The following is a 13,758-nucleotide window of genomic DNA, read 5'->3' as shown; positions in this document are numbered from 1 at the left end:
CCCCATGCCTGGTGCCTGCCTGAGTAACTGCCAGGGTCACTGTCTACACACCTGGTGAGCCAGCACCATGCCGGAATCTTCTCCCAGAACTCCTGGAGGCAGACTGTAAACTCTGAGGCTGACAACACCTTGATCCCCCTGAGACCCAGCTGGTGACTAAGTCCCCCTTTCCTCCATGCCAACCCCCTCCCCCACTGGGCCTGCTCCTGAGGCTCACTTGGGAGAGAAGCAGCTTAGACAGGTTGGAGGTGGAGGATGTCCCAGGCCAAGTCCTGGGACATTTGAGACAGGTGGTGGGCAGGGCTGTACTTGCTTCCTGATTTTTTGGGAACTGCACAGCTAGCAAGGTTCAAGGCCTGGCACAGCTAGGCCAGCACCTCTGTTCTGCTAGGTGCGAAGTGGGAGGTGTTTGCTGCATTTAAGGTATTTAGGCTGGGGGGGTCCTCCTTTCTACTGTGTTTTCCCCACAAGGCCCCAGGAGTCCAGTTGGCTCAGCTAGGAATCTTAGCTGTGGTTGTCGGGGTAGGTGGCCTTGCTGAGGGATTCAGAACAGGGCCCTGTCCTCTGGGCCTCTCTCTGTCTCCACCCAAACTGCTCCTTGGGCCCAGGACCTGGCCTGGAAGCCTGCCTCTTCTTCCCATCAGCATTTTCCCCGGGGCTTAAGTTGGAACCTGTGGGTGTGTGCCCCTCCTGGGCCCCGTTTTCCCGGCTGCCTGTCAACTGGCACCAACACCCGGGAGCAGCAGCTCCTCTTCCCCTCCCTGCTGAAACCTTACTCCCAGGCACCGGACCCTCTGCATCCTCTGCCCCCCCACCACCTCCTATGCAGGCTTCCTGGAACCTGGGGACCCTGGAGGTTTCTGGACCATATCGAGTTGCTTGGGTGGTTGCGTCCCTTTTTTTTGGGCCATGCCGGGTTGGGGAGCTGGGAGAGAAGCTGATGATTGGGTCAGGCCCAGCCAGGGGTGGAGGCTGCCCACTGGCCCGCATCTCCCCGGAGCAGACTGTGGGCCCCCAGCCCTGTCTCTGAGGGGCCTGTGGCCTGGCTTCCCTTCCTGGCTAGGGGGCATTGCTGTTTGCCATTTCCTGCCTTCCTCCCTTTTATTTTGCACCAGGCCCCCCAGGAACGCCTCTGCGGGGATGTGGGGCCCATGCTCACCCTTCTTCCCGGTGATGAGGCCTGACTTGGCCTGGCACCGCCACAGTCCTGCTGAGTCTGGGCCCAGGATGGGGTTGGCTGTATTCTTCTCTCCACCCTCCTCAGACCCCACCTCCCGGCTGGACAGCTGGGCCCAAGGCCAGGGCTGAGCCAGGGGGCCAGCACTGATTGAAAGTGCTCCTCACAGACCCCTTGGCTGGGGGCCCATGGGGTGTGGGGGCTCTGGAAGAGGCTGAGGGCCTCAGAGAAGAGGGAGCCCCCCAAAGCCAGGGGGTGGGAGAAAGTGAAGGACTGACTTTCTGGGGCAAGAGCCAAGGCTCAGCCACCCTGGTGTTAATCCGGAGGTGATTCTGAGACTCCCCCCAAGGCCTCAGCAGCCCCTCTGCCGCTCAGTCCTGGCCCCCCAAGGCGCACTGCACACATGGTTTTGCTTTTCCAGGCATCTTCCCCTGGTCCCCTCCCCCTGGGTGCCTTCTCAAGCTCCTTGGCCCCTCCCCCAGCCCTCCTGGGCCCCCTCCTTCCTCCTTGACCCACTTTAGTCCCCTGTTGCTGGGGGAGGGGAGCGCACAGCCGGCGGCTCTGATCCTGGCGCTCTCCCCCAGCATCCCCTGGGGCGGGCTCTGGATGGAGCCTGCAGGCTGAGCCGGCCAGGCCCCAGGGACTGGCACACAGCGTGCTCCGAGTGGCAGCCACCCTGCCCCCTCCGTGGACAGACAGTTCTGGACAGCTGCCCCTGCCCGGGCCCCTGGGAAGCCCTGCCAGGACCAGGCTCCGGTTTCCCCCAACCCCAGGGAGCAGTGGCTCCAGAGGTCCCTCCTACCACCGCCTCCTTGGCGAGCGTGCTTCCCAGAGGGGACGCAGGGCAGAGCCCAGCCCTGGCCTCCACCCATTCTTCCCCTAAATCTCTGCTGGAGAGGCTGGAGCCGGGGTCAAATCCTTTGTCTGCTGTTGATCTGTGTGACTTGGGGAACTCCACCAACCCTCTCTGGGCCTCATCTGTGCATTGAGGGACTTGGAGCAGATAGCTAACCTCCATCAAACACGCCTGTGTTCCCAGGACTGCTGACTGTTTACGTTTAGGGTCTCTTTGTATTGTCACAGCACTGTGTTCATGCTGTCTCAATCTGTATTTTCATGATGAGGCAACTGAGGCACCGAGAGAGGAAGTCACTTGTTTGAGGTTGTATAGGCTGTATGTAGTGGAACTGCAGGGCCTTAAGCCCAGGCAAGCCTGATGAGATGATTTTTCTTCGCCCGAACATCCTCCAATTGATCCTGACCCTGGGGCTGTTAACTCTTCAGGGACAACCGCCCAGCCCACTGAGGACTTGGGATCTTCACTCTGTCCTGCCCGGGTGTTGGCTGGGTCCCCAAGCCTGCCGCCTGCCCTGTGACAGGCTGTGCGAAGCCAAGGCCGCTGCCCGCCCCAGCTGGGAACTCGCTCCATCCTGAGTTCCAGTTCTGTGGGCCAGTGGCCTGACCGAGTACAGGAGCCAAGTGCAAGAGCCAGGATCCAGGAGCGGCCTGGAGTTTCCACCTGCCCTCCCTGCCCTCCCTGCCCACCCAGCCCTGCTGCACCCCTGCACATGCTCCCCTCCTCCCTTCCCACGAAATCCCTGAAAAACAAGTATAACATATACAGTGGGAAGGTCCTGAGGGGGCTGTTGAAATTTGGGAACCAGTGCTTCCCTAATCTCTGCATTTTCTGTCTTTTCCTTCTTAAGCCTTGACATCTGTCCGTCCTCTGGGAACCTTTTCATTTCACCATCATTGTCTTGCCGAATAAAGGAGGGGGTGGGAGGTGGGAGGGGGCTCTGGGAGCGAAGTCAGGACATCTTTTCTTATTTGCCTAATTTCCTCACTCAAATGTGTCTTGTGATTAAACATTTTCTTAGCGAGCTTGGTTAGGGCCAGGCTGAGTTTCTTTTCATAAACATTGGCAAGTGAATTTAACAGCCCTGTTTGTATTAGCTGGAGGTTTCATTTGCATAGTGATTGTTCTTAGGAAACAAAATAATCGCTTGCAGTTTATGAAACTGTATAAATACCGGGGTCTGGAGCTGGGCGCATGCGTAGGCCTTTGCTCTCGCACGTAAATCCATCCTGTTTGGGGAGGAAATTCAGGCTCCAGGAAGAGCCAAGTGCTGAGGGTTTTCTCTGCGGAGTGGTGTTCCCCTGGCTGGAGTCCTGGGCTCTGGGTGTTGCCTGCTGGGCGGAGCTTGTGAAAGCGGATAAACCTCCCCAAGCTTGTGCGTGGACCCCAGTTCCAATCAGGGTCCCATGAGGGGCCAGGCCTGGTAAGGCTGGGCGAGGAGGAGGGTTGCTCACCTGAGCGCCCACTCCTTTATTTTGCCCTTCCAACCTTTTAGATGAAGGCTGCGAACTGGAGGCTGGAGGCTGAGTGTTGCTCACAGATGTGTTTTGATTGGCTTGCGCTGTGTTTGAAAGAAAGAAATCAACATTGAGAGATCTGGAGATGTCACAGAAAAAAATCGGAGTTCTTGCTTCTGTCTCCTAAGCAATGGGTAGATCTGGGACTTCAAGGTCCCCGTTTCAGGCTTGGCTACCATCCTGGGGCTGGGGGTGGTGACTGCTTCTGTAGGTGGGCATGTCTCTTCTGTCCATCACAGTCCAGACCTTGGCTGAAGTCACTCATTGATGTCCCTGCCTGGCCCCTGGGGAATTTAGGGTCCTGCTTGCAGTGGGTCCTCTCTGTTCACCATGTGCCCTGTAGGCTTGAAGTCAGCGATTCACCTGGCCCCTCGGGTGCTCTGTTCTGACCTGTCATAACTGCTCCTGCATCTTTTGGCTGTACCCTTCCCCCTCTTGCCCCACTTAGGACCTGCCTATTTGAGGAGCGCCTATTTGAGGAGCTCTTCCTGGGCCTTCTGGCTTTGCCCCAGTGGCTGTGAGTTCAAGCTCTCCTGATGTCCATATTGGCTGGGGGTGGAGATATGGACAGGGAGTCGCTTTGCGAGGTCACACCCTTATTCCCAGGAGCTTGTCTTTGCTCAGAACATTCCTGGCCTTTTCCTCAGCAGATCTCTCTGGGGCCTGCTACCCCAGAAGACAGGCATTTCATGGGCTCAGAATCTGTTTTTCAGACTCAGGCAGCATCGCCGCCCAGCTCGGTCAGCTGGCTTGGCCCGATTTTGGAATCTACTGGAGTTAAGTGGGCCCAGAGTAATACCTGTCCATTAAGGGAATGGTTTGACAAAGCGTCAGGGCTGGAGTTGGATTTCTAGCTAAGGAATGATGCCTGCCCCACACCCCAGATGACCCAGCCTTGGTGGCCAGGGCCCTCGGATATTTGGTGCCTTTATGGAGCCTCCACTTTAGAGGAGGAAAAGTCAGAAGCAACAAAGAAAGCAGGTGAAACTGATGAATACTGGCACCTTCCTTTTTTTTTTTTTTTTTGAGATAGTCTTGTTCTGTCACCCAGGCTGGAGTGCTTACTGCAACCTCTGCCTCCTTGGTTCAAGTGATTCTCCTGCCTCCGCCTCCCCAGTAGCTGGGACTAGAGGCACGCCCCACCATGCCTGGCTAATTTTTTTTGTACTTTTTTTTTTTAGTAGAGACGGGGTTTCGCCATGTTGGCCAGGCTGGTCTGGAACTCCTGACTTCAGATGATCTGCCCACCCTGGCCTACCAAAGTGCTGGGATTACAGGCGTGAGCCACCATGCTCAGACTTTATCAATAATTTCTTCACTGTGCAGCGCTCTTCCCTGTAGTCTGGGTGTCCCAAGTGTCCCCTGGGAGAACAGCTCCTGTTGATCCCCGTGTGCTTCCAGGCCTTCATCATGGACTGCCTTGGGAAGTCACTGGGAGTTTCATGCCCTGTATGGTGGTCTCATGCTGTTCTCACAGCAGCTCCAGCTAATAGTTATATTAGTTCCGCTTTATAGGTGAGGAAACTGAGGCTCTGCGGCCCAAGGTCATACAGCTGCCCGAGGTCACAAACCTGGTAAATAATTGGAGATACTGGGATTTGATCTGCCCTCTTAACCCTGACCCTATATGATTTGTTTCTCCAATTATAAAATAGGGAAAATGAACCCATTTCCTAGGGTTCTTGAAGGCAAAGATAAAATAAGTAAAGAGAGATTTACAAAGATAAAATGAATAAAGAAAGATTTCACTGTAGAACATGGACTCAGGCGCTTTGAGGTTTCTTTAACTCTTTATTTCTGGGTGGTGTCATTAAGCATAACGCTTTGTTCTCTTCTCCCCCTGCCTCAGTCTTCATGAGCTGTACTTTGACCATGTCACTGCTCTGGCTCTGGCCAGGTGTTCCCCCTCACACCCTGAGGTTGTGAAATTCCCCTGGGGAGGGGGTTGCATCTCTGATAGTTGGAGCTCCTCTTGGCAGGGAGCGGTGCAGAGAAACCTGCAGGGTCTTCTGGAAAGAGGAAGAGCAAGCAGTTAGGTCAGAAATTCAATTTTGGTGGAACTGGCTGGCTGACACAGGATTGTATCACCTGGGATGCTTCGAGCTGCAAGACATGCAATCCAAGTTCAGAAAAGCTCAAGCATAAGGGGCTGTGAGATCTCCTAGGATGAGAAGTGTGGAGGAGTGTGGCTGCAGAGAACTTAGCTGAGCAGCTCAGTACTGTCAGCAGAGACCCAGCTGCCTTCTGTCTTTATGCTCTGTCCTGCTCAACTCATTGGCTGGTGTTCTCGGATTTGTCTCCTCATGATGAAGAAATGGCTGCTGTGGTGCCGGACATCACCCCCCGACACATCAGTGTCCAAAGACCAGGAGAGAGAAGCTCCCTGACACAGGCCTGTCTTTAGGGGAAAGATACCTCTCCTAAATGTCCCCATGTTCCCTCCCTTGTATTTCACTGTGTTGACGACGGCATCCCTTGAACATCCTGCATCAATCTCAGGCCAACATATGGAGCTCCCTTTGGAGTTAGTGAATCTGGGGATGTTCAAGCAAAATTTGAATTAGGCCAGCAAGAAAGAAGGAGGGGGAAAGGCTGCTGGGGAGCACCCAGCACTGTCTGGGGGAGCTTGTGTGAGCGGCTGTCTCTTCCCATGCAAGGTTCCGGAGCATCTCCCTCATGTCATGGGAGCTCTCCCTCACATCTCATCAGTCCCCCGGCCTCAACTCATGTCCTAGGACTGTGCCGTTCCTTCCTCTGCACGGCTTTCCCTGTGACTGAGACTCTTCCTCTGTACTAGCCTGCCTGGCTCCTTCTTCTTCTGGACTCAGGTTCAATGTCACCTCTTCTGCGCGGCCTTTCCTGACCCTTCTCCCAAAGTGGGCCCGCTGCTGTTACTGTCTCTCTCTTGCTCTTTTTAATGTCATGTGAGTTGTTCTCAGTAGGAATTTATTGATGTATTCACTTGTTTACAGTTCCTTCCTCAGTGGCCGCTCGACTGTCCCCGGACAGGGGCCAGGTTTGACTTGCCCACTCTTGTGTCCCTAGGCTTCAGGAGAAAGGGTTAGTGGGATGGAGAAGGGATTCACAGTGCCTGGCATGTAGTTGGCATTTAGGAGATATTGACTGAATGAAGGAGCCGCTTGTCCCCCATCTTACCTGAATTCCTGTCTCTTTTTTCCTGTTTCTGTCCTCCTCTCCACTGGAGCCCCCACATTTCTTCTTGTTCTTTGAGGAAGAACAAGAACTTCTCCATGAGCCCATGGACCTGACTTCTCTTGACAGTGTTGGGATTGCTGGCAGGGCTTCTCCAAGGGCCACTTCTGTGAAAAAATCCACATCTGGAGGTAGGGCATGCAGTGGTGAACCTGTGCAGTGGAGTGGGCTGAGGAAGGGAGTCTGGACACAGTTCAGCCGCCTTCCTGGCTGGTAGGTGCCCGCTGAAGCCAGGGGGCAACATGGATGCTGGTCTGGACATCTGGATCTGACCCTTTCTGCACAGGTTTGGTCACTTTGCTCCAGGACAGTTTTTATTTTTGCATTTTTATTTAGAGACAGGGTGTCACTTTGTCACTCAGGCTGGAATGCAGTGGTGTGATCATAGCTTACTGCCACCTCCAACTCTCGGGCTCAAAGAAGGAGGGCTCGTTTACACTGCTGGGGACTCCCTCTGTCCATGAGATAGTGGGATCCTTCCATTTCAGGGGTATCTAGCCCAGCCCACTCCTGGGAAAGCAGTTCCGTTGTGAGGATTGCCAATGCCAGATTGTAAGGCTGATCTGGGAGCCAGTTGGTCATTCTACACAACACAGAGGTGGAAAGAGTTGGCTGAGATTCCTTTAAGTTTAACAAGCAATCTGAGTAACTGCCTGGAATAGCCGGCTTGACCATCCCCAGGGCTCAGATGACGTGGGTCTGGGGACAGCCACATGATATGGGTGCTGCTGCATTGTTGGTGTGGGACTGGGGATAGAGGAGAAAACGGCTTGCTCTGGCTGGGTTGGCAACATTGGAGGGTGAATGAGGGCCCAGCGGGAGCAGGGATCAGACCAGGAGGCGAGTGGAACCAGGCTAGAAAGGGTCTTGAAGGCCACAGGCCAGCCTGCCATGAAGCCTCCCTAATTTGAGTCCTCAGGCTGCCAAAAATACGGTTCACTCTCCCTGGGGGTAGAGAAAGAGCCTCCCTGGGTCTCCAGACCTCTCCTCCGTAGCCGGTTGTGGGACAAATTATGGCCTTTCTGCGTGTGCGTGGGCGGGACTGTAGTGTATGTACAAGGATCCACACAGGACTCGCCTGGAGCATGGCGCCCACCCAGGGGCTCTTTGGGGAATTTGTTGGCTGCAGTGTGAGTCTAATGAGCAAAGCATTTGGTGGTGGGTCTGTGGGTTCCCCAACAGGGTTCGGTCTCCCCAAGTCCCTCAAAGTGGAGCTGTTTAAGCTGGTGGAGTCTTTTCTAGACCCCTGCTGTTGCTTTTAGGGAACTTGCTTATGTTATGTTGCCTTTTCTTTTTCAGTGGGAAGTGTCGGTGTGAGTAATTATATATATTTTCACAAACTCGAACTATGCTTCATTTAAACTTCTATAAACATGTCTGTGTAATTCTAATTAACTGCTCGCATAAAGCCATCACAAGTTACATGGGGAAATGCTCATTTGCCAGACTGTTGCCTAAAAGCCAAGGAAAATATTATGTTCTTCCAACAAACGGACTATTCATGTAGACTGTTACCAAGATAAACAGGAGATATTTGAGGACAAGTGAGATTCTAAGCAGTGATGGCTGAGCCTCCTGTAAGTGGTGTTATTCAGGGTTGGCAGGGTGGGTGGCTTGATTGAGTGATAAATGCTCTTCAAGAAAAATGCCTGAATTTGGAATGTGGGGTCAGGACCCTGGAGATGGGCCATCTGGTGGTGCTCTTTGGGCAGGAGGCCACTCTGAATTTCGTGAAAAGTCTGAATCGGAGAAGAGTCAACGAAATGGCTTGCACTTGTACTTCCAGGAAGTTCTTTTAGCAGTTCGTACTAGGGTCACTAAGAAAGTGTGTAAAAAGAGATTCTTGGGGCTGCTTTAATAAATGCGTAAGAGTGATTTCAAGTTAATCATTCAGACTGGGCATGGTGGCTCAAGCCTATAATCCCAGGGTTAGGGGATATTCTACCCCCAGAAAAAGAATGGAATAGCTCTTTCTCTACCCCCACTGAAAAAAAAAGGCAACATAACAATTTTTCCGGAGGCCGAGGCAGTAGAATTGTTTGAAGCCTGAAGTGTGAGACCAGCCCAGGCAACATAGACCCTATTGCTACAAAAAATAAAAATGCAAAAATTAGCCTGGCGTGGTGGCACATGCCTGTAGTCCCAGCTACTTGAGAGGCTGAGGTGAGAGAATTGCCGGAGCCCAGGAGTTCAAGGCTTCAGTGAACTATGATTGAGCCGCTGCACTCCAGCCTGGGAGATAGAATGAGACCCCAACTCAAAAAAAAAAAAAAGTTAGCTGTTCATTCATTCATTCTTCCATCCAATCAAGTATTACTGAGCGTCTGTCGTGTCCCAGACTAGGTAGGGTTCTTGCTGCTGCAGTGAGAAACATCCAAACCCCTGCCCTCCTGGAGCTGATGTTCTGCTTGTTGTTGTTGGTAATCAGACAAGGAAGTGAAATGTATACAGTTTGTTAGAGACGAGGGCTCAGGAAGACAAGGAAGGATGAGGGGTGGGGGAGCTGGTGAAGACTGTCTGGTGTGTTTGAGGAGGGATGAGGCGGGGGCCTGCTCTGTGGCTGGAGGCTGGAGCGAGCAGGTGATTGGGAGAAGTGGGTGATGAGGTCAGATGGCTGACCTGGGCCGGGAGATGTATCTCTTTTATTTTATGCGGAAGATGTTTCTGAGCTGCTTGGCAATTATATTTTTTAATATCTTTTCCTTCACAGAATGATAAAGTCCTTAAAATGTTGCAATACTTGCTCAATTGCAGCAGATAAGAATACTATACAAAACTATAGAGAAGAAAATCAAACCCTCCGGAATGTCCCCCTGAAGAGGACCACTGTTGCAGCGGGGACCCTCCTTTCAGGCATCCTCATTTTATCATCTCCCTTTGCTTTCTTCCCCAGTGGCCTTTTCAAAGGTCAGAGAGAAATGCTTAGTCAAACCCCTACTTGAGTATCACAGGTGACTAATTTTGGGATCGAAGATTAAGGAGGTTTTGTTGCGTCCTTAAAGAACTTGGAATTGGAGTCCAGGTAGTTTTGGTAAGTCATCAACAGCTGGAAAGAACTGTCGGAAAGTGACTCACTTTCAGGCTGATAGTTCTGTGTAGAAAACATTCCCTGTAATGGTGAACATGTATTGATTCCTTCCTGCGTCCCAGGCACTAGACATAAGCAGTCCCTATTCAGTTCTTTCGATTCTCACAGCAACTCTATGAGGTTGGTGCTGTTATTCTTATTATCATAGGCAAGGAACAGGGTTAGGGAGGGTAATGACCTTCCCTAATCACACAGGTGGTTAGGGACTGGGACCTCAACATCAGAGTCCTGGCTCTGGGCAGGAGTTAAGGTTGAAGATGCCATGAAGCAATCCAGCCTGACTTGTTCCCCTTCCCCTTAACTGCATTTTGGGTAGCCCCTGCTGCTGCGTGCCCTGGCCATATTGAGAGCTTTGCCTCTCTCATTTGCTCTTAAGAAAGGCATCTTGGAAGGTTCTCTTTGAGTCCTCTGGGCTGGATTGACCAGAGACGGATGTAATAATGCACATCAAAGCCCATCCCTGGCATGTGACAGCCCTTTCTTTTTTATTTTTTGAGACAGGGTCTTGCTCTTTCACTCAGGCTGGAGTGCAGTGGTACAATCTCCGCTCACTGAAGCCTCGACCTCCCGGGCTCAAGCAGTCCTCTGGCCTCAGCCTCTTGAGGAGCTGGGACTACAGGTGCATGCCACCACACCTGGCTAATTTTTGTATTTTTTGTAGAGATGGAGGTTTCACTATGTTGCCTAGGCTGGTCTCGAACTCCTGGGGTCAAGAGATCCACCTGTCTTGGCCTCCGAAAGTAATGGGATTATAGGCGTGAGCTACCACACCTGGCCAGCCCTTTTCAATAAGCAAGAGATTTTATTATTAGTACATTCTTCTGAAACCTTGTTGGTCCCTAGGAAAGGGCCTGGAACCGCCTGTGTCTTAGGGGGCTGGATGGATTAGGTCTGGATGTTATGGTCTGTTTCTGACCACTTCGTTCATTCACGCCCTCGCTCATTGATATTGAGGTGTGATTTTCCAGCAAGAGAGTCCCCTGGTCTCAAGTTTCCGGAGGCACCCACTACAATCTAGATTCCAATTAGCTTAATTGCTTCATATTAGACTTCTTAGAAAAGATTTTTTTTTCTTGCTGATGGCTGCCTTTCCAGGAATGTCTCCCCCACTGCCTTCCTTCCTGCTTCTTCCAAGCTTGTTTCTTTCAACTTTATTTCTCTGGTACTGACCTGCACCTCAGTCCTGTTAGACCCGGTGCCATTGTGTCAGTTTACATCTGAGAGGCCAAAGTGACACCAGGAAAAAAAAAGTATATATTATATATATGTATGGAGAGAAAGAGAGAATGGGAGCTTATATATCCCATGTATGTAAAATTACATATGTTATTTTTAAATAGAAAATTTCTTTTTAGGGTGTGTGTATGTTTCAGCGAAAGAACTGGACACAAAATCTACCCAGAGTTCTGACCCTATCTCTCTTCCTTTTGCCATCAACACCAGATTTTTTAAAAAGTAATTTTCAACAACCAAAGGAAACAGTTACATCCTGATTGACACACAGGATGTCAGAGCAGCATTCTTGCTGTTAAGTGATCAGGATTTCAGCCAAGGGAATATAATGAAATCCACATAAAAATTTATTTACCTAATGAAAATCCTGGAGTAATGCATAAGTGGTTCTCTGATAATAAAATGCAAATCTAAAACTATAACCAGGAGGACAATAATCTTCATTAAATGTATTGTCTAGAGGAAGCCTGTGACATCTACTTAACAGTGATTTGATTTGTTTAGTAATTTCCACGTAATATTTAAACTTTATTTCGAGTCTTAAAAACCAGCCCACGAGTTTCTTTTGCATCAGAGAGGAGGGCAGCTGCTGGTGGGTGGAGGTGCCCGCCCATTGGATTCTCAGGGCCTCTGCTTACGGGGCACCCTGGAATCTCGTCCTTTTCTGGGCAGCGTGGCATTTGGTGGAGAGGCGGGGTCCAGGAAGGGAAAGCAAGGGGTCAGGTTTCCTTCTGGAGTGAGACCCAGAAAAGCTCCTGTTCTGCAGGAAAATGGCATTTGAGGCTTAGAAAGGCTTGGAGATGGGAAGTGACTCGCCCAAGTTTATCTTGGAGCTCTGGTGGTGCCCAGGTCTCCTGGCTCCCCACCCAGTGCTCCTGCCTTCCTGAAATCTGGCCAGAGCTGAGGATTTGAGTGCCACTCTCCTGCCACTCAGGCTCTGTGTAGCATCTCTGTAGCTCTCTCTCCTGGCCTGAGACCACTTAGCAACAGCACACCTCCCCCACCCCCAACTTGGTATTGGCATGATTGGAAGTTGCAAGCAGGGTGGAAGTGCTTTGGAAGCAGGCTGACCTGGGTTCAAAACCTGGCTCTGTCTCTTGTCACCTGAGGAACCATGGGCCTGTACCTTACTCTCTGTGAGGCTCAGGATCCCTACCTGTGACAGGGGGGCTCTAATCTCTACCTTTGGGACTGCTGGGAGGACTCTGAGGAAGCGTGTGCAGTGTCTGGCTGGAGACGCAATGCCTGGCTGTGGGCTTAGAAGTCTCTTGGGTAGCTTAGAAGCATGATAGGGAATAATTTATTTTGGGACATTCCCCCCCAGTTTTGACACTAATAATCTAAGCCCTAGATGAGAAAAACTACCCTTTTGGATTAAAAAAAATTTTTTTTTGAGATGTTATCACTCTGTCATCGAGGCTGGAGTGCCGTGGCATTATATGGCTCACTGTAATCTCCACTTTCTGGGCTCAAGCGATCTTCCCACAGCCTCCTGAGCAGCTTGGGACCACAGGTGTGTACCAAATTTTTATTTTTTTTGTAGAGAGGTCTCACTATATTGCCCAGGCTGGTCTCGGACTCCTGAGCTCAAGTGATCCTCCTACCTCTGTCTTCCCATGGGATTACAGGTGTCAGTCACTGTGCCCGGCCCCTTTAACACAAAATCCCAGATACATGACAGATGAAGCCTGTTGGTGTGTGTACATGTGCAAGTGTGTATGTGTGTGTCTGTGTTTTCCCACCAGATATCACGGGAACTTCGCAGATTACCCAACCTTCCTCCTACTGTCTCCCCTGCCTCCTTCTTCTCCTTTTTTTCCCCCCAACAAGTTATAACTTTTTTCTTTCCCTTTCGGAATGTTGCAGAGCATTTTGAAAAAATATTAAAACAAATTATCCATAATTTCAAGCAAGAATCTCCTTCCAAGGGCAGCATACGACTCTGGTTAGGAACACAGGCCTGTTCAGACACCAGCTTTGAGCTTACCAGCTAGCTGTGCACCCTCGAGCAACTTCCTTATCCTCTCTGAGCCTCAGTTTCCTCGCCTGTGATGCAGCATTAACACTCGTTTTTTTCTGCACAGCTGTGAAGATTAAACAAGATAATGTGTGTAAAGTGCTTAGCAGAGTGTCTGGCACTTAGTCAGTGATTGATAAATGGGAGCTGTTTTGTTGTTGCAAGAGAAAAGGTTGCTCTGAACAGAAGCCCCGTGAAATGGAGAAGTGAGGCTTCTGTCCAGGTAGTGATGCCAGCCGGCCGGCAGGCCAGCCAGGCATAATGGCTTGAGTTTCCATCCAAGGGCTGGCTCAGGTTACTCCTGGCCCATTAGCATTGCTGGTGAGAGCTTGGAGCTTCTTAAGTTCAAGGTCGATCACAGGGCTTGTCCCCCACTCGGGCCTCTCTGCTTTGCCCAGAGTCATTAGTCACCAGGGTGGTCTGAAGAGAAGGTGAGGATGCCTTAGGGCCTCCTATCCTGACCTCTGGGCCATACCCCAGGGAAGGACCTTGCTCAAGACAGGGGATCAGCCATCCAGAGGCTTTGAAAATTCACTTGTGTATCTGGAAAAGCAGTTAAATCCTGGCTGCGTAGATGACTACCTGGGCAAGTCTTTAAGTAGTCTGAGCCTCAGTTTGCTCATCTGTCAAATGGGCATACAAGTGTTATTTCACCAG

The 13,758-nt window shown here is 51.2% G+C and overlaps 1 protein-coding gene across 3 annotated transcripts in view; it reads left to right on the top strand.

Moving 5' to 3' along the window:
* ZNF423 (zinc finger protein 423) overlaps positions 1 to 13,758 on the top strand; it is a 366,350-nt gene that overhangs the window by 19,474 nt on the left and 333,118 nt on the right. The gene's annotated exons all lie outside the window — the stretch shown is intronic.

This window comes from Pan paniscus, chromosome 18, assembly GCF_029289425.2.
Source record: "Pan paniscus chromosome 18, NHGRI_mPanPan1-v2.0_pri, whole genome shotgun sequence".
Lineage (NCBI taxonomy): Eukaryota > Metazoa > Chordata > Mammalia > Primates > Hominidae > Pan > Pan paniscus.
This window is presented reverse-complemented; position numbering and strand designations above follow the sequence as displayed.